This window comes from Micropterus salmoides, unplaced genomic scaffold, assembly GCF_014851395.1.
Source record: "Micropterus salmoides isolate LMB-PRFRI ecotype aquatic unplaced genomic scaffold, ASM1485139v1 Ms_hic_scaffold_5, whole genome shotgun sequence".
Taxonomy (NCBI): Eukaryota; Metazoa; Chordata; class Actinopteri; order Centrarchiformes; family Centrarchidae; genus Micropterus; species Micropterus salmoides.
The window spans coordinates 35492560-35513571 of NW_024044237.1; the positions used below are offsets into that span (position 1 = coordinate 35492560).

Sequence of the window (21012 nt, forward strand, 5' to 3'; positions counted from 1 at the left end):
GTGTTTCTGATAAAGCCGCCATACTCGACAGGCTCAGCAGCAACCAGCAGACAGGCTCAGATAGAGGCGAGCTGGTGGACGTAGCGGAACATTTAGCAGCTAAAGAGCCAGATATTTCCCCTCAGGAGCTGGTGGAGACCAAACCAGGAGCTAAAAGAGAGAAAATACTGGATTGATCAAACAAACACCAATCTGTGTCTACTGTGTTTATAGGTCATATCGATGTTTTACATTTGTTAAATTTCTTTCCTTGACCCAAAAGTAGCCAGTCCTCACCAGAGAAACGGCCGTATAGATATACAATGCAGCAGGTTTGAGTCCCGTGTGAAAGAAAGTCAAAGGTGACACGTTTTAAGTAAAATAATGTTTTGTAGACGACTTACGTAACGTGAACATTTGTGACTCTTGCACTGTAGGTTACAGAAGGTGAATCCCCTTCATGTACATATGAGAAACGTCAAAGAACACAGCTTGTGATGTGTTTTATTTCCAGTTCACGCTTTTTCAGGCAGTTCATCAGAACTTGATGAATACCATTGGCAGTTTCATCACTATCTTCGGAAAAGTCTAGTAACTTGCACCGCACGCCATCAAACACAAAAATATCTCACACACTGGAAACGTTTTTCTGTTTCCCTTGTTTGTGGCGTCTGTGGCAACAAAGCAAAACACAGGCTCCCCTTCAGTCGGCGATAGATCGTCTCCGCTTTCGTTCTTACCAAGTACATCTTCAACAACAACGCACTATTTTGTCATTTTCCACAGTAGCTGCATTTAACGTATAGGCCTACTGAGGCGCAAATCAATTAGGCCTAATGGGACATCCCGGCTAATACGGGACAGTTGGCAACTTTACTGCCAACGCTCATACACATCTTTTTGGGACAACTGACATTGGACCCATTTTGTCGTTTATGGCGCTTTTCCATTACCAGTACCAACTCGACTTGACTCTGTTTGGCCGTCCTCCATTTTCCATTGCAGATAGTACCCCTAAATGTCGCTGGTCGTCATAGCGACGCCACACACAACTGCTGCGGCGTAATTTTCAATGCGACCCACACACACCAGCGACCCACAAACAGCCGTCTCTTGATTTAAGTTAAAACATTTCAACATTCCTCAGAATGTAAAGAATAAGCGGTATGAAAACCTTCCTGCTGCAGCTGTCTGTGTGACTCGCCAACTCCTCCCGCAGGTTGGCGCAGGCTTCCCCCGCCGCCACTTGCGGAGCTCCTCAACTCCGAAAACTCTCAAGCACATTTTTGTTCCGCCATCACTTCTTGTAAAACTGTCAATATTGGAAATCTACACAACTGATTTCTCACCTCAGAACTTCTCAGAAGTGGATTTAGTGATGAAATTCCATACGAAAACTGTAAAATATAAAACTTCCTGCTGCTGGCCTCTGTCTGGCGCACGCAATGATGATGCAGTGAATAGTGACGATTCTCTCTGGCCAATCAGTAGCCTGCTGTGTTTTCACGTCAGATTTTAGTATCGCCTCAGCTCGCTTGGAACCTCGACGGAGATGATACAAAAAAAAGTACCTGTTAGCAGGTACAACTTTTCTACAACGGAAAACCAAACAAAGTCGAGCTGGTACCGTGTGGTGGACGAGGACGTGTTGCCAGAAAGTCGTTTTTTATTAAAGGTCCAATTTGTAATCCAAATTTAAACCTAAGTGTAACTCCACCCTCTGCTATCGCTGCCAAATACAATTCTACTGAGTCATTATCCGACTGAATGATTGTATTAATATATGTAAGTTTTGGTCATATAAAGCTTGTTTACATCAGTAAAACTGGCATTTTTTAACTTTATGTTAAAGACCCAGAGGTCACACCAGCATTTAAACGGCTAAATCAATTGATCTCAGTGGAATCGCCTCAGTCATTTGCTCTCCGGGGGGAAGGATGTAAATCTGTGGAATCTTTTGCATCAATTTCAGTTTGAGTGAAATTTGGTACACAAAGCAGGGTTTTCCTGCTTTAGAATGAGCCTTTGGGCGGTGACTTTGCACAACAGTAAGCATGATCGGTACGAGTACAGTAAGCGCGATGAGTTACCTTATCAATGCATTTTCTCGTTATTTTTGACAAGTTTATTTTCTGCTTGCTCAACGGTTGTTTGATAAATTGCTATTAAAACATTTTGGCCTTGGTGATTTTCCTTTGCCCGCGACCATGTGTGCAGGATAAGCAGTTGACGATGGATGGATGGATGGATTTTCCTTTGGCACTCGCCAGGAAAAGCTCTGCAAAGTCCCGGTGCTGACCAACAACAGCTTACATTTGAGAGAACAGAGAGCTGAAGGACGTCAAAATGGAGGAAGCTGTAACGTTAGCTGTGTGACAGAATCTAGTTTTATCTATCAACTTGCGGCACGGGAGTAAAAACTGCTCCACTAGAGACGTGCGAACTGGTCTGCAGTCAGCCAACAGACGGGAGTTCATGCTACAGTTAACACTCCCTGATAAACTGGCAACTTCCTGTTTTTAAAAGTTAGCAAGCCGAGTACTGAGAGAGTTTTGAGCTTACACTGTATAAAAGAAGTGGACGTAGTCATGGTGACGTCCCCCGTTGGTTTGTGGACCACCGTTGGTTTGTGGACCGCCGTTTTGAAGCCTCGAGTTTGGCCGATGGGGCAAAGGTTAGCGATTAGCTTACCAGCTCCAGTAACTCCCCAACTTCACCAACATGCAAGTAGTTACAACATCCCCGTGTTTCTAGCAGGGCCTGTTTGATGTGGATGAACGTTGCTTAAATTATTTGAATTTACAATTTAAAATATCATTTTATGTCCAAAAATCATGATTGGGCCTTTACTTGTGTTTTCACTTACGGTTTCTTTTAGGATGTTTGCCTGTACTGTATATCTATTTATTTCCTGCGTTTTAAAGCTGTTTTGAACTAAAATTAAGTTTTCCAGTCTCAACTTTGTTCATTGTAAAGCTGAATCTTAAACTTTTAAAAGAAAACAGACATTTTAAAGGGGCATCTTTATTGCGCTGTACAGACTGAACATCTGGGTTTAATCATTTGACCGTTAATTTTAACTTTATTTGAATAGTACATTTAAAAATAACATGTAAATGAAGTGCTTTAACTGTAATCAGACCAATTTAAAGCACATGCTGTATTTTCCACCTCCCTCCCAGTAATTCAGGTTCAGCGGATGGTGACCTCAAGAACAAAGGCCACCTCTGAGTGGCGACTTATCGGACCGTGACCTCTGATCCCGGGCGGCTGAACGTGGAGGAATAAATGAGCAGGTATTAGAGGGCCAAACACAGCGGGCCCCGCAGTAAGTGGCAGTTTATGGAAATGAGAGGTGATCTTTCCACCTGGCTGCGATAACCTCTGCGTTAATCCTCACTCCCCGACCTCCCGCCGCCCTCCTGTTCAACACTTTCATTAGAGTTTAATCGCTGTCCAAAAAAGGGAAGAAACCAAACTGAAGTTAAAAACCTGCCGCTGCTGCTCGTTCAACAGAGACACAAGTCTGTCTTTAACTCCTCAAACTTCATGTTGTGATGGAGTTTTCCTCCTCCCGTGGAACGTCGAGCCGTCCTTCCTCTATATGTCCGCTCAACAAACAGATTTTGTTTCCTACCTCATCTCCATCCATATCTCCTCCAAATCCCTCCTGACTACGGGGTGCTTCTCAGGTCTCTTAATTGCATCCGTGTTTCCCTATTTTGCGTCTTTTCTTAGTTCCGCCCGCCGCAGATACACGGAGGGACACGAGGAAACCAAGCGGGAAGAGAAGGAACAAGGGAATGTGGTTTTTAATTTTTAATTGTCTCCATAATAAAAGTTAGTGGGAGAAATAACAGACACAGAAATCTGTTTTAATGAATGTGTAAAGTTGTGTGTGGTCTTTTGTTGGTTACACCTACAGTGAACAAAGATTTTATAGAGACAGTGAATCATAAAACGCATCTAATATAAAACTTGGCGGTGATGCACTTGAGTTTAATCCGTTATCTCTCTTTTTAAAACCAGTATGAAACTCCGGCGATGTTGTGATGTATCAGATCAGTCCGATCAACTGCAGCGTCCAATCAAATAACAGATATCCAATAAGGGGGCGTGTCGGCCCCCCACTCCTTCCGGTTCAAGTGAGGAGCTAGGAAAGGACAATTTAAGGGAGTTGAGAAGCACCCTATGTCCTCCTCTCTGTCTCCTCTGTACTTTTACTTACTTTTCTCCATTTCTATCCTTTTAATTTTTCATCTGCCTCGTTCTTTCCTTCTCTTAGCTACTTTAATTCTCTACCTCTTCCTGATTCTTTCTGTTTTTCCTTCAGTACCTCCTTCTTTCCTTCAGTACTTCCTCCTGCTCTTTCCACTACTTTACTTTTTTAACTCCTCCTATAGCTTCTCCTCTTGCCTCCTCCTTTCCTTCTCTACATTCTCAGTTCCTTCCCTGCACTCCCCTTCATTTCTCTTTTCCTATCCCACCCTTTCATTTCTTTCCCTTCCTTTAATCCTTTTTTCCTCTGCCTTGCCTCCTTCTTTCCTTCAATACTTCCTCCTTCCCTTCCTTACCACGACTTTCTTTACTTTTCTACCTCCTCCTATACCATCTACTTTTAATTCTTGCCTCCTTTTTCCTTCTCTACATTCTCAGTTCCTTCCCTGCACTCCCCTTCATTTCTCTTTTCTTATCCCACCCTTTCATTTCTTTCCCTTCCTTTTAATCCTTTTTTCCTCTACCTTACCTCCTTCTTTCCTTCAATACTTCCTCCTTCCCTTCCTTACCACCACTTTCTCCTATACCATCTACTTTTAATTCTTGCCTCCTTTTTCCTTCTCTACATTCTCAGTTCCTTCCCTACACTCCTTTTTCTTTCTCTGTGACCTTATTTCCTTTCCTACCGCTTTATTTCATTCTTTCCCTTCCTTGCCGATCATTTCCTTCTGCCTCTTCTACTTTCTTACCTTCTCCTCTCCTTCCCTACCTCCTCCCTGTCTGGCGCCCATTTACACACCGACTTCGCTGCTCACGCTTCGCTTCACTTCAGTCGGCCGGCGCTGATGAAACACGAACAGCGGACGTCTTCTGACACCACGTCTGACTTCGGTGTAAATGGGTTCACCAGAGGTCGGCTCAGGTGCGGCGTGCTGCAGATTCTTCACGCATGTTTGCATTTCTGCTGCGTTTAAACGCGATGATGTTACACAGATGTGACATCACAAACATGGAGGCCGGGCGAGCGGTCCAGACGTACAGACGACAAGCCGAGAGAGAGAAAGGAACTAATGAGAGGAGATAATTGTAGAAGGATTCTTGGACAGATAAAAACCACGAGAGCAGAACTAATGTCTGATGATGCAGAGAGGGAAGTCAGCTGTGAAGTGTGAAATACTACCTCTTCTTCCTTTACTTTCCTACCTCCTACTTTCCTTATCTACTTTCACTCCACTTCCCTCCTATAGCAACTTTCATCCCTACCTTGCTTCTCCTTTCCTTCCCTACATTTATTTCCTTTCATAACTTCTCATTTCTTTTTCTACCTCCCTAGTTTGTCCTTTTCTTCTTTCCTGCCTCCTTTCCTTTCTGATTTCCTTAATTTCTTCCCTACCTCATCTTCCTTTCCTACCTATCTAACCCCCTCTTATTCCTTTCATACCTCCTCTTTCTCTTACTTGCCTCCACCAATCTCTCTCTGTCTCATTAATTCCTTCCCTACATCCTCTTTTCTGCTTCTGTATTTCCTTTCCTTATTTTTCCTGTCTGTCATCTCATTTCTTCCTTACTTCCTCCTTTCCTTTCCTTTTTCTACCCCCTTGTGAATCTCCTCCCTTCGTCCCTTCCTTACATTGATTTTGTTCTTGTCCTTCTATGACTTCAACATCATTTACTTTCCTTCCTTTCCCTTTCTACTCTTCTGTTATCTCCTCCTTGCCTGCCTTACCTCCTCCCCCCACTTCCCTACCTTGACCTGCTTTTCCTTTCCTTCTGCACCCCTCCTTATTTCCTTCCTCCTTATTACCTTTCCTTTACTACTTGTCTTTTTCTACTGCCTCCTTTTCTGTCCAACCTCATTTCCATATGCGTTTCATATTTTCATTCCCTTATGGCTCCTATTATTCCTTCCTTCTTTCCTTCCTCCTTTCCTTTAAGATTTTCTTCTCTACCTCGTCTTCCTTAATTTACTAAAACTCCTCTTATACGTCCGCCTTCCCTCCCCTATCTTTTCTTCCTTTTTTCACTTTCCTTTCATACCCCCAATCCATCTATCCCTTATCATTTCCTTCCTTTCCTTCCTTTCCACTTCTGAATTTCCTTTCCCTCACTTCTCATTTCTTCCCTCCTTTTCTTTACCTCTTCCAGTCCTTCCCACCCACTCTTACGACATCCTCTCCTTCCACTTCTCTTACTTCAACATAATTTACTTTCCTTCCTTTGCCTTTCTACTCTTTTGTTATCTCCTCCTCCATCTCTACCCTACTTTGACATCTTTTTCCTTTCCTTTTTTTCTTACCTTACCTCCACCAAAACACACAAACAAGGTGTGCTTTCTTTCATCCCAGAGGTAGTTCTGAGTCTTTTCTTCACTCTCAGTTTCGTGTCTTTTTGCTGAAATCATTAAAACAGATCGCAGAGTCTCTTTGTTCACCTCGACGCTCTCTTCCAGCTCCGCGGGTCTGGCTGCTTTTTCCTCAAACTGCCATTCTCTCCCTCGTCCTTTTTCCCGCCTTTGTTTAATTTCTTCTGTAAGCACATGAAGATTAATTGGGCCTCTCTTTCAACTTTTCCTGGCACCTTTCCTCTCGCCCGCTCTCTCCATCTCGCAGGAATGCCTCTCATCATCTTTTCATTAGTGCTACCTCTGCCCTTATACATTATTCAGCCCGACTCTCTGTGCAGAGCTTGTCCTTTATTAGACTGTCGCCAGAGTGCATTCCACAAACTCATTAAAAAACTATTAAAGGCTGATGATTTCCTCTGATAAAGCCCAGCAGGCTTCGGGTTTGGTTTCCTGACTGATCTTCTGATGGATCAGACGACGTTACGACTCGTGTCAAGATGAACATCTGCACACCGGCTCGGGCTCACGCTTTTATTTAACCTTTAGAACAGACAATTAGTCCAGGACGGATCTATGAAAACTGTCACGACACACATACATACCACTACTTCACAGCTTGTATTTACTCTAGATCTGAAAATCCACTGTTGGCTCTTAATCAAACTTAACCTAACACGAATCCATTGTCAGTGCTTCTGCTTTTGTTTCCACTGTTCCTGGAGCTAAATCTGGGCTCTGATCAGGAGTCGCTCTTTTGTACGACGTGAACTAAACAACCTGTAACCTGAATTTGTAAAAACCTGTAACTGAAGCGTAAATTTTTACAAACCAAAAATCCAACACTTTGGTTTATGACCAAAAACCTGCAAAGACAATGACGTTCCCATCAGCCTCAGCTGTAGTGTTTAGTGCTTTTTTGCAAATGTTAGCATGCTAACATGATGATGTTTAGCATGCTGATGTTAGCAGCCAAAGTGCAGCCTCATACGTCCTCTTCTGGTTATAATTTATTTAAAATTTCGTTCAGTTTCACTTAAACGCAACTTTTTCTTTTGTTCAGCTATATATCTGATTTTGGACGATCATTCATTTGCTATAGCAAACTTTTTAATTGACAGACTTTGATTTATTGAAGAGCTATGAAAGAACGTTCTACAGTCATACAGGTCTGACATGTGGATATATCCCAGCATGTTCTCATCTCTGACGTCACATACACGCTTGACAAGCCTGGTTATTTCACGCGAAACGTCAATTCTGCGTGTGTAGGAGACAAATCCAGGCACATCTGTATATGACGCCCTGAGGTGCTAGCTAGCTAGCGAAGTTTATGTTTAAGGCGTTGACAGTCCCCCGAGGAAACTTACCCTAACCTTAACCGTCACAGAGGTGTGTGCCCAAACCTAAGTCAGCAAATATATGCATGTCAACCTCACGGCCGATGTGCTAGCAGGGTAGGGTTAGCTGGTCAACATGCACATATTTACTGGCTTTTAGTTTTATTCTGAGTTGTTGGGTTACATGCAGTCTTGTGAAGGTTTGGGTTTGTGAATTTCAAGGGTTTTGTTTTTTGGTGAAATTAAAACTTTTCAAACGTCCATTTTTAGTTTTAGTTCCTTTCTTTTGACTCCCATTTGTACATAAAGGCGACCTGACGATTGGGAAAGGAAGAATGTGATTAATTTGGACTTTGTGACTGTTGATGTAAAACACACCAGGATCAGGACGGTGATCACAAAGAACAGGAACCATTTGAACATGTTGACTGACGCCTCCCAGTAGGTGCTGTACACATATTAATCTCAAAACCCTTTGTTTTCTGCATTTAGTTTTTAAAGTTTCTTTTACAGTATTACACTCTGATATCTTTAGATAAATGACACCTGTTAACAGCGAGTCCTCCGTACTTTATAGAAAATCAAATGCGGGATTTGAGCTGTTTTATTTCCACCGGGGATATTGGAAGTATTTTGGAGCTGCACACGCAGTTCTTCTCCCTCCTCTGACATGCTAATTGATGCTTTTCGTTTTTTTAGCGCCTCTGTTCTCTCGGCTCTCTCTGGGGAGTTGCTTCCTCTCTGTGATTTGCCGTGGGAGTTTAACAGTGGCTCTGATCACACCAGCACAGATAAGACGAGACACACACACACAACAATCAGCCTCGCAGGGTGCCGGCTGATTCGTCGAGGCCTTTTTTTTCCCCCCTCTTCTTTTTCCAGTTAAAGACTAGTGGAGGTGGCAGGTGAAGTGAAGTGAAGAGATCAGAGAGGATACACACAGCAGAGGATAATCTCCTCTTCTTCTTCTTCATTGCAAACTAAAACACCTTTCATCCCTAAAATGTTCTTAATTTTCCATTAAAACAGCTGTGATTGTTGTCAAACAGAATAGTTATAGTTTCATGGTTTTTAAGGGATTTATTCAAGTACAGAGATGAAATACAGTCATTCATGATACTGAAATGTCAGCTATTCTCTGGTTCCAGTTTCTGCAACTTTCTCGTTTTCTGCTTTTCTGTTTTATAACATCGCAAGCCGAACATCTTTGGGTTTCTGGACTGTTGGACGGACACAACAACACATCTGAATACATACAGTAGAGAGTCAACATGTCTTTTTCACTTTCACAGCTCAATTCTTCACTAAAAACGTTCTATATAGTCTTCTTGCTTTCTAGATACCAGATAAAGTTGTGAACCCTAATCCTAGCATTGTATTTGCACGTGTACATCTTCATGGTGAAGTTAGCAAGAATAAATATGCAACGTCCGGTTAGACTTTTATAATGAAACTAGTGGTTAACGTTGTTAAACGTTGCAAATTTGGTTAGGTTTAGAAAGAAGACCCTAGTTTGGATTAAAGGAGACATATTATACTGTGTTTCCAGTCCTTTATCGTAGTTCTGTGAAGCCTGTATGGCAGCTTTGCATGATTAAAAGTTGCACAAATAATTTTATATCTTATACTGACCCTTCATGCAGGCCTTCATTTCAGCCTCTGTCTGAAACAAGCTGTAGATGCTCCTGTCTCTTTAAGGCCCCCCCTCTCAAAGCCCACTGTCTTCTGATTGGCAAAGACCTGAAGCATGTTACCAGGCTGCTGTTGTCGCTGGGCAGAACAGGCAGAAGTTGCCGTGCAGAGCAAATGACCATAAATGGAACAGCAGCTCCGTTTGGCTCCATGTGATGTATTACGGAGCCGTTGGTAGAAAAAGCCGTTGAAAACAGAGCGTTCAGAACAGGAGGAAATCTGAGGTTCATGCTCACAGGGATTTCTTTTAAATACTTTATCCTCCATCCTTTTGAAGCTTTGGCTGTGTTTAACATGAACATCCAACATTATAACGTTGTAGATACGTCATAAAATGTGGAAAAGCATAATAGGTCTCCTTTTAAAATAAATCAAGTTATGTTAGTTAACATAATGAACATGAATCGATGTTGACTTTTGTTTTTCACAGGAAACGAACACCAGTCTGGTTTCAGGCCCACCCATCCACCCCAACCCCCCACTTTTACCGTTCAACAATGATGCCAAAGGGCTTCCAGTGCGTTTAGAACTGACGCCAAGGGCTCTTGACCAAACGTCCTTATGTGACGACTTGGCAGTGAGTGAAAGGGCTGACCACATTCAAAAACTGACGAGGTATAATCTGTGGGGAAAAAATGCTTTTTAAACCTTATTTTGGGGCAAAGTCACAAAACTGATTTAGATGATCCTGGATTCTATAAATGCAGAGTTTATTTCCTGGTGACCAATGAAATTTTGGCTCTCTGACCATTCACTTAAAGAGAGACCTGATCCTGTTAGTCCCAAATAATTACCTGGAGGCGTTACCAAGATGGCTGCCGATGCTGTATAAGGACTTTTGCCGTTTTTCCATTACCAGTAGCAACTCGACTCGGTTTGGCCCTGCTCCGTTTTCCAATGCAGATAGTACCCAGAGATAGCACCCTCCAATGTAGCTGGCCGGCCTCGCCAGCTCCTCCCGCGGGTTGGCACAGGCTTCCCCCGCCGCCACTTGCGGAGCTCCTCAACTCCAAAAACTCTCAAGCACCGCCATCACTTCTCGTAAAACTGTCAATAGTCGAAATCTACACAGCTGATTTCTCACCTCAAAACTTCTCAGAAGTGGATTTAGTGATGAAATAACGTGTTAAAGTTGTAAAATATAAAACTTTCTGTTGCTGCCTCTGTCAGGCGCACGCAATGATGATGATGCAGTGAATGGTGACTCTCTGTGAGCAATCAGGAGCCTGCTGTGTTTTCACGTCACATCTTAGTATCGCCTCAACTCGCTTGGAACCTCGATGGAGGTGATACGAAAAAAAAGTACCTGGAAAAGTGCAACGGAAAACCAAAAAAAGGCAAGTCGAGGCGAGTTGAACTGGTACCATGCAGTGGAAAAACGGCAACTAGTGGTCCTAACAACAAACATCCATAAATGCTAAAAGCTATACGGAAACTTTTATGCTTGGTTCTTCCTCGCTTAGCATTAACATTAAATCTAAAAGATGAGTACTCTCAGGTTGTCTGCAATGATTGTATGACTCGTGCTGGTTTACAGGGTTACTAATGAGCTATTAATGTGAAAAAAAGTTTGTATTTCTCCAACCTGATGGCTGTTGCTTTATCAGTTTCTTGATTAACTACAAGTAAATCTGAAAACCTACATTAATAAACCAAATATAACTTGTTGAATCACCCCCATCTTACAGGATTTATTGTTAAATACACCCGCTTTTAATTAAGGTCTTGTTCCTGTTCTGTTTTTAACTCGATTTAATAACAAAATAAGAGCAGTTTTTAAGTAAAATTAAAGCAGTTTTCCTCCCTTATTTAAAACTCTAACTGCTTTTATGGCTGTTTATGTAAATTGGAGACAGATTAATGTGAGTTTATTCTAAAGACCGCGTGTTAGTCGAGGTGGCTGTTGGGTGTGTTGTGTTGCTGCTGGGAGCCTTTTTCTCCGCTCAGCCTCATATTTTGTATAAATGAAACAGAAGGAAACTCGTCTTGACATGAAATTTCGAGCAGTCGGCTGCAGAAAGTGCTGCGAGTAATGAGCGTCTGGTTGAGGTGTCAAATAAGAGGATTACCTCGTTTGTGGGCTTTCAAAGGATAAGTGGATATCTGAGGGCTCATTCGGCCGCGCCGTATGAACCCCGACCTTTCACAGATGGAGGGGGGCGGGGCCTCGCGGTGGACCCCCCTTGATCCGTCCATCAGGGGAGCTGACATTTCCACCGTCCCAGAAAAACAAACCTCAGTCTCATTCTTATGGAAAATTTTATTCTAACCTTCCAGCGCGGCGCTAATCAAGACGACTGCAGATTATCTTTTTGTAATCACCTCAGCAGGTCCGGTTTCCTCAATAGAGGCACAAGTGTGGATCCATCTAATCTGTCAGAATTAAATGAGATCCATCACAGATCTGGATAATGGGCCCTGCAGATTGTGTGCAAAAATCTGCATTAATAATTCAGCTCGGATTTTTATTATTCATGAGTGGGAGAGTGAGAGGAGAGCCGGGCGGGCGGGCGAGCGAGCTCTGAGGCTTGGATGTAGATTCAACTGCTGCTGCTTTAAAGAAGCACGGCGCACACACAGAGAGGGGAGGGGTTTCATTTGGAAAAAAGTTAACGATGAAAAGCAGAAAATATATATAAAAAGAGACGAAAATGATTCTTGTTTTGCAAACGCACCAACTTCTGTGACTTTTGACTGCTCCTTCACAATGAAAGCCGCCCCTTGTTTGTCCAGTTAAAGTCTTTTAATGTGAAGCAGCATGAAGAAATATTGTGTTTGTATTAATAGTAGTTTAATCCAGCTCTGTGAACTAACCGCAGACGCTCAGCTGTCCCGCTGTTATTACAGACACGTGAACTGACCGCAGACGCTCAGCTGTCCCGCTGTTATTACAGACACGTGAACTGACCGCAGACGCTCAGCTGTCCCGCTGTTATTACAGATACGTGAACTGACCGCAGACGCTCAGCTGTCCCGCTGTTATTACAGACACGTGAACTGACCGCAGACGCTCAGCTGTCCCGCTGTTATTACAGACACGTGAACTGACCGCAGACGCTCAGCTGTCCCGCTGTTATTACAGACACGTGAACTGACCGCAGACGCTCAGCTGTCCCGCTGTTATTACAGACACGTGAACTGACCGCAGACGCTCAGCTGTCCCGCTGTTATTACAGACACGTGAACTGACCGCAGACGCTCAGCTGTCCCGCTGTTATTACAGACACGTGAACCGACCGCAGACGCTCAGCTGTCCCGCTGTTATTACAGACACGTGAACTGACCGCAGACGCTCAGCTGTCCCGCTGTTATTACAGACACGTGAACTGACCGCAGACGCTCAGCTGTCCCGCTGTTATTACAGACACGTGAACTGACCGCAGACGCTCAGCTGTCCCGCTGTTATTACAGACACGTGAACTGACCGCAGACGCTCAGCTGTCCCGCTGTTATTACAGACACGTGAACTGACCGCAGACGCTCAGCTGTCCCGCTGTTATTACAGACACGTGAACTGACCGCAGACGCTCAGCTGTCCCGCTGTTATTACAGACACGTGAACCGACCGCAGACGCTCAGCTGTCCCGCTGTTATTACAGACACGTGAACTGACCGCAGACGCTCTTCCATGGTCTCAGCCGATTGGAGGAAACCTGCAGAGATCAACTGATCTGCATTTGTTAATGAGTCCTGAACCAGAACAGCGTTCTCATTACACACAGACCCAAACAGCCCGAGCGGACCGGACAGCCAACATGTAGTGTCCTTGTTCCTTCATCTCATTGGCTCGTAGTCGGCGTCTCGTCCGGTCGAGGGGGTGTGGCTGGCGGTCTGTGTTGGGTTTTTTTGAGGGTGGACTAGTTTTCCTTAACGAGAGGCCGAGGAGGAACACACACTCATTAGGAGGCTAACAACGTTGGGAAGAAACCACCCGAGGACGGACTGTACTCCGCCGCCACTTTGTGGGAAAACACGGCCACAAGAACAATAACATCGGATCTAATGAGCTGATTTCACCACAAACATCCAGCACAGAGCGGAGACAGAGGTGTAAACTGAACTGATGTGCAAATAGGCTGTTTGTCTGGCGGTGTTTGTGGAAACGGCACGTCCTCTCCTGTCCTGTCCGGCGGCGGCGGCGGCGGAGCTGAGGATAATAACCCTGGACAGCCGTGTGGTCGCGCTGCACACGCTCAGTGAAAGCCCCGTCAAACTGACTCTTCTTCTGAGACTCATTTGGTGATTTATCATAACGGAGCCTCTTTGAAGGGCGCAGCCTTTGAGAAACGCTGCTTTTTATCTTATTGTCTTTGGGCAGAGTCTGATCTCAAGTCTTCCTGTTGCCTTTATGAAGAGGAACATGAGAAGTTTTGGCCTAATTAAAACTTTCTTTTTGGTGTACTTTCTGACTACAGGTGCACGGGTGTTTAAAGACAGCAGAGTGGAACTGACAAAGGCAGAGCTATCTGGAAATCCGGCCCTCGGATTAAAACCATCACACCTGAGCGCAGAGGCAGAGAGTCTGTGTTAACTCGGTTTTAATGCTTTCTGTTTAATCTGGGTGGCAGCAGCCTCTCACCTTCATCTGTCTCCTGTGAAGTTCCTCTTTAAAATATTCAGAAAGTGAGCCGAGGCAGGCACACGTCTGTGTTTAAACTTTAAAACCGGAGACTCTCAGCGAGATGTCAGCGAAACTTAAGCGAGAGGAGCCGCTGCTTTGAGGCTCAGATTCATCGAGCCGAATGTGAATTTTATGACTTAATGTTAAAAGAGAGAAGCGCTGTGATGGAAAATGTCACTTATTGACAGAGACTGGTGTGAATGTGTGTGTTCTCTGGAAAACATCTGTTTCTGAGAGGAGACCTGGAGACGCCGCCTGTCACAGACAAACTTTAGAAACACTGACGGCTCCTTTAAAGGACCGCTCGGCTGGTAACTGTATTATTTACATCGATGCTGATCATTCTCCAGGCCGGGTTTTAGATCAGACTGTCGGATAGGTATCACAGTCAATATTAAGTCACCTTTACTTTATTCTAAAGTCTCCTTCGTGGTGTGTTCAAGGACACTCCGTGAACTGATACTGAACTGAGTCTCTGGAAGCCAAAAGACAAGCGGAGACGGACACAGTTAAAAAGTGATTGCTTGTTGTTTCTGACTATCAAAGATGCAACGTTGGAGGAAAACTCTCTCTGTAGGTGCAAAAATACAGATATTCCGGGAATTTCTGGTCTTTGAAGGTCTCATATTATGCTGATTTGTCTACTAGAAAATGTTTACATGCTTTAATGTTTAAGAAAACTCTGAATACTCTGAATATATTTGTCGTTTCTGTCTCCCTGCTACGTGGGCCACAAATGTTATGTCCGATTGTAGAGTGCTTGTAGACGTGGCCGCACAATAGATTTGCAGACATGTAACAACCAATAAAGACAATAATCAGTGCAGCTGTTCTTATCCAATGAAAGATCTTCACTCCTGGTTTCAGTGGTAAACCACCTCCAGAATCTCCATCAAAAAACACTTAGCAGACACGTTTAAAAAAACATAAATGAAAGTAATTTTTGTATTTCAGACAAATAGGAGACTTATTAGAAAACTTTAACAAACCTCTCTTCACCGCCATGCACCATGGGAATTCTGAGGGACAGACTTAGGCTGCTATATATCACCCCGGACTTGCACAGGCGGCGTGTGCGCCGCGGTTTAGTTCAGTCCTCAGTGTTTCAGCAGCAGAGCGTGCAGCCTGCCCCACGGTAATGACTTGTTTTAGATACGTCCTTGTGCTTCTACAACCTTCTTCACGGCTCTCTGTGACCCGCTTTCATTCGATCCCACAGGGAACATTTCAGAATAAGAGTGGTTTTTTTTTTTCTGCCTGCTTTTGCTGACATGTTTAGATTTTGTTGATTTGGTAATCAGTGATGCTTTTTGTGCTTCTACTATGATTAAGTAGGCTACATAGTTAAATTGTTTCTTTTTGGCCTGTTTTAACTGTGTTTATTGTCCATTGTCAGCTTTAATCATATAAAACGTAATTTTTCCAACAACAAAAATGTGGCAAGTGAAAATGCTGTGTGGCTAGTTACTCTGGAAAATCACTAGCCACATTGGCTAGTGAGCAAAACTGTTGATGTTAAGCCCTGATCGTAACTATCGCATAAAGACGTGGACGTCCTGTGGCTCTACCTCAGCTGCTAAAGGTGAGAAATTCCTGTCTCTTCCTTCTTGTTGCCAAAGGCTGAAAATGACCTTAGTGTTTACAAGGAGAGCATTCTCATTCCTCCAAAAGTTAATTTGAATACAGGTACAGAGAACAGCTGGTGGTCTTTGAACGGTTAAAAATCTTTTCTCTTATTTTCATCATTGGCTTCATCCACAGAGCACCTTCCTCTCCGAGACTCTGAGCTCAACGCCGAGATCCCCGGAGAGATCTGTCCATTAGCCCGAGAAAACACGACTGCCATGTGGAGAGAATATAATACAGTTTGGGAGAGATTGAGAGGCTTTGGGAGGTTTGTGAGCCGCCGTCGTCCACATGTGAGTGACGGAGGAGGCGGCGTGGATCCACGGGTGGAGCTGAGGATCCTCGGGGAGAGTGCTGCTGCCAAAGCAAACCAGGTGGAAAAAAGGGTTTCAAAACCTCCCCTGCTCAAAGCCTTCTCGTCCTTCTCCTCTTTCCTCACCACTTTCTCTACACATGTACACTGAACAAAATTGTAAATGCAGCCCTTTTGTTTTTACCCCCATTCATCATGAGCTGAACTCAAAGATCTAAGACTTTCTCTATGTGCACAAAAGGCCTATTTCTCTCAAATATTGTTCACAAATCTGTCAAAATTAGTGAGCACTTCTCCTTTGCTGAGATAATCCATCCACCTCACAGGTGTGGCATATCAAGATGCTGATCAGACAGCATGGGGATTGCATAGGTGTGTCTTAGGCTGGCCACAATAAAAGGGCCTTAGGCTGGCCACAATAAAAGGGCCTTAGGCTGGCCACAATAAAAGGGCCTTAGGCTGGCCACAATAAAAGGCCACTCCAAAATGTGCAGTTCCATCACACAGCACAACGCCACAGATGTCGCAAGTTTTGAGGGAGCGTGCAGTTGGCATGCTGACTGCAGGAATGTCCACCAGAGCGGTTGCTCGTAAATTGAATGTTCATTTCTCTACCATAAGCCGTCTCCAAAGGTGTTTCAGAGAATTTGGCTGTACATCAAACCGGCCTCACAACCGCAGACCACGTGTAACCACACCAGCCCAGGACCTCCACATCCAGCAGCTTCACCTCCAAGATCGTCTGAGACCAGCCACCCGGACAGCTGCTGCAACAATCGATTTGCACAGGCCAAAATCAACAACCTGATCAACTCTATGCGAAGGAGATGTGTTGCACTGCGTGAGGCAAATGGTGGCCACACCAGATACTGACTGGTTTCTGGAGAATATTTCACTTACTTAAGGACAAAGAAACTTGAAACAAGTGAAATTCTCTAACATAAAAGCCGCCTGGTAAGAAGAAATATCTTGACAGACAAAAAACAAGTATATTTTTGCTTCAATTAAGATAATTAATCTTACTAAGATTTTAGTTTTTGCAGCGTTGAAATGCCACACCTGTGAGGTGGATGGATTATCTCGGCAAAGGAGAAGTGCTCACTAACAGATTCTGACAGATATGTGAACAGTATTTGAGAGAAATAGGCCTTTTGTGTAGAGAAAGTTTTAGATCTTTGAGTTCAGCTCCTGATGAATGGGGCCAAAAACAAAAGTGTAGCATTTGTAATTTTGTATATATAATTATGACTTATGTGAAAACAAGTAAGTTTTCATAAATGAATATGAAAAATGTTGTGGGTTTACATGAGTTATTTCTGAATATCAGGACTGTGATAAGGAACTTAACATAATTTGCACTTGTAAATATAAAACGTAGCCATCAAAATATAAAAATTATACAATTACTGAACAGATTCCTAGGTTCATTAATAGGGGATACACTTAGCTCACGAGACGAGACGATGTTTTATCACTATTTTTAAGACCTCTTCAATGACGAAATATATGACAGGAAGAATAGTCTTTTCTTTGACTAAAAGTAACAAAATGCAAAACGTTTTTAAATGTTGCTTCACATGTTGTTCGTGTCTTGCCTGTTACTCTGTCGTCTTCTATGCTAATTTCACCCTCACACTTCGTCATGCTGATGTCGAGCTTTTCACCTCGACGAGACGTATCGTCATGTTTTAATATTGCGAGATCTTGTGGCACGAGATCTCGTCACACCCCCATTCATTAATAAAACTGAACCACATTACCGTGACAAAAGGACGAGGAACTATTTCTCTCTATTCTCTTATTATTCTTATATAACCTGCATCTGTTTATTCCATATCTAAAGCTGAAATGTGAACTTCCTGATTTAAAAAAAAAAAAGTTAATTATTGTTCATTTTGTATGTATGAACAGAATACGACAGTCCTCGCAGACTATATAAAGGAAGTGAAGATTTAATATTCGTTTTAAATAGTTGAGGTGAAATAATTCCAATTTCAGAACTCGGTAAATGACTTGACAGTTTGTTGACTAATCTTGTTGGATAAACGTGTTGTTCTACAGACAGATCTGATCTCAGTTCAGCCTTTCATGCCTCTGCTCTGTGCTTCCTGACTCTTTAGTATTCTTCCCTGAGTCACTGATTCTGGATGAAAGAGACAGAGTCAGAATCACACATCCAGCTCCTCAAAGCTCTGAAGTTCATCTTTTTTCCCCCTCTTTGTCTTTAATTCCTACAGAGGAGAAGCTGACGACCTGAATACAAATGTCACCGCTGTGTTTTTGTTCCTGTGTGGCCCGGCGTGTGAAGACGGAAAGTTTCTAAAGGTTTTGATTATTGGGCCCAAAGTTGCATTTAGTCATTTGTGGCCACTTGACGGCATAAAGACTCTAAAGCAAACTGACAAACACTGACTGTCGGCTAATCATGTTGTTCTGGCTAACTTATTAGCCTTCTTCCAGATCTAGCAGACACAGAGCAACATGCTCATCTCAGTGGACTCGTGTCTGTGTCCACCTCATGAATATAAATCCAGTATTCTCTCTCTTTTAGCTCTGTGTTTGGTCTCCTCCACCCCCTGAGGGAAATAACTGGCTCTTTAACTGATAAATGCTCCACTGTGTCTTTCTAATGTTTGCTGCTGTGCTGTACTAGAAGTATATTTAGATGCTAATACTTGTGTAGTTTTACTTTCCACACTGCGGTATTACTACTTTTACAGCAAGGTTTGAATACTTCTTCCCCTACTCGTGCAAAATAGATGTATAAAGTCGTGTAAAACTTAATTACTTAAAAACAATTTTAAGTACTTGTACTTTAAGTCCAGTACTTAATTAAATCTAATAATGCTGCCCACACACTAGCGGATAATTGATAATTAAATATCAAACATTTATCATTTGAAATCGATAGCCGAAAAGCGATCTCTGTCCACACCAGCGTTTTAGATGTTGGAAGGCAGAAAGTAAATGTTTGACTTTATTCACTTCTGTTTCAGAGTTGATCACCGTCTATATTAAAACGACCGAAAACGCACATCAAGTGTCCGTTCACGTACGCTGGGCATGTGTAAACAGGAAGCAGATTGTCTGCTGCAGTTGCAGAAGATTTAGCAAAAGAAGAAAGTACTACTACAGACAAAAAAACACTTTCTCTGCATGGACCAACAACAGACTGTTACTGAAAGTAACACGGGAGGACAAAGAGACTGGGGCAGTGGGAAACAGACTGGGAGTCGTCACAAAGTAAATACGGCCACATGCACACTACAAGTGTTATTAGGGCTGGGAAAAAACACAATAACAATAATTATCACAATATCATTTTTTTTAACAAATGTTAAATAAATAATAAATGTTTGATTTTATTCACTTAAAACACAGAATTTATGAAGATGTTTATTTTGTTGAGGAAAAAGGACCGAAAAAAGCTTTTACTTTACTCGTGCACAGGGGCCGACTGGCCATCGTGACCTTCGGGAGCAGTCCCAAACGGCCGGCCTGTCTGCTGCAGACTGGGTTTTTATTTTTCAGTTTCTGTTTTACTTTATGATCCGTGATCGCGCCGGCCGGCTAGTCTGCTGCAGCGAACGCTGTCTGTGTTTCTGACTGGGCCAAGCCAATACTTTCAATATGGAAGGGGTGTACGAGCGGCCCCTCCCAACTTGGATGTTCGTTTTTGCCAAAGTCTGATTGGCTCAACAGGGCCGATCAAAGAAGTTTACTTTCCATCTGGAGCGAGTTTAATCTCCAAACGTTTCGTCGGGGCTGAAGTCAGCGCTGGGTTGTGTGATAGGCTCAACGGAGACGGCAAATGTGGAGAAGAGAGGGAAAGAGGGAAAAGAAATGTGTGATGCCAAAAAAATAAGAATTAAGAAGAAAGAATATTGGCATTAGAGGCAGCTACATGTGCCAAATTAAGCGAGGAATCTCTGTATGTCTTTATGGATGTTAGCTGTGGAGGTGATGCAGAGGGACGGGGTGATGATGAGCCCAGTCATGTTGATGAGGAGGGAGAGAAGGAACAGGAGGAGCAGCAGGAGGAGGAGAAGGTAAATGGAACCAGACAAAACAGTGACGGGATTATTGTCATATTTATAAGTGATTTTCTTCTCGTACTTATGTAACTGTACAATCAGTAAGCAGAGGGTCCAGCACAGGGAGCCAGGGAGAGGCCTACTCAGAGATAAAGATGAGGGATTTGATTTTTATGCACACACATACACAGTGCTGTATTTTATGGGAATATATTGTAGTTTTTGAGTGTATAGAAGTATTTCAGCCCTCTGCAGAGCTGCCTTGCTGAAGAGGCAGGTGTCATCCTGAAGTATCTTGAAGGTCTTCGGCATAATCTGATTCACTGTAGACAACAAAAACACTAATGTGTATTAAAATAACCGCAAAAATTATTAATGCCCGCCCACATAAGGGCGCTCGCTAAAAGGCCTCTCCGTCTCAAAGTCCCAGGCTGAATTTCAGTCCCAGTACATCCCTGCTCGTGCATATTTGTTTGCATTTACGCCCTCTGAAACGAAAGCGGATGCACAGTTTGTCGGCCAGTGTTCTGTGTGGTGCACGGCGGCCTGTCAGACGTTTGACAGCATGCTATGTGCTGTTCTTAACCAATGTATGGAATTGTTTTACTGCAATGACAAATATTTTAGCCAAAATCTGTGTTCGCACCACCCTTTACAATTACTCAGGTTCATCATCCTGTTAATGGACAGCCACATCAGAAGCATCGCAGCATCCACTGGTTATGTGGAAATGATATTTTCCAGAATGACCAACAAAGTGGCAGCACGAACAGAAGCTCTGCGGAGCTTTTTTTCTGCTCATAGTTTTACTGCAGCAGTTTGAAAGAATAAAGAGCCGTGCCCAGGTC

At 43.2% G+C, this 21012-nt stretch overlaps 1 long non-coding RNA gene across 1 annotated transcript in view; it reads left to right on the forward strand.

Annotated features, from left to right (window-relative positions):
• LOC119889422 overlaps positions 1-15015 on the forward strand; it is a 63584-nt gene extending 48569 nt beyond the window's left edge. Inside the window, exon 5 of the long non-coding RNA XR_005442053.1 lies at positions 13986-15015. This is a non-coding gene — a long non-coding RNA (uncharacterized LOC119889422). The remainder of the gene's footprint in view (positions 1-13985) is intronic.
• The last annotated feature ends 5997 nt before the right edge of the window (positions 15016-21012 follow it).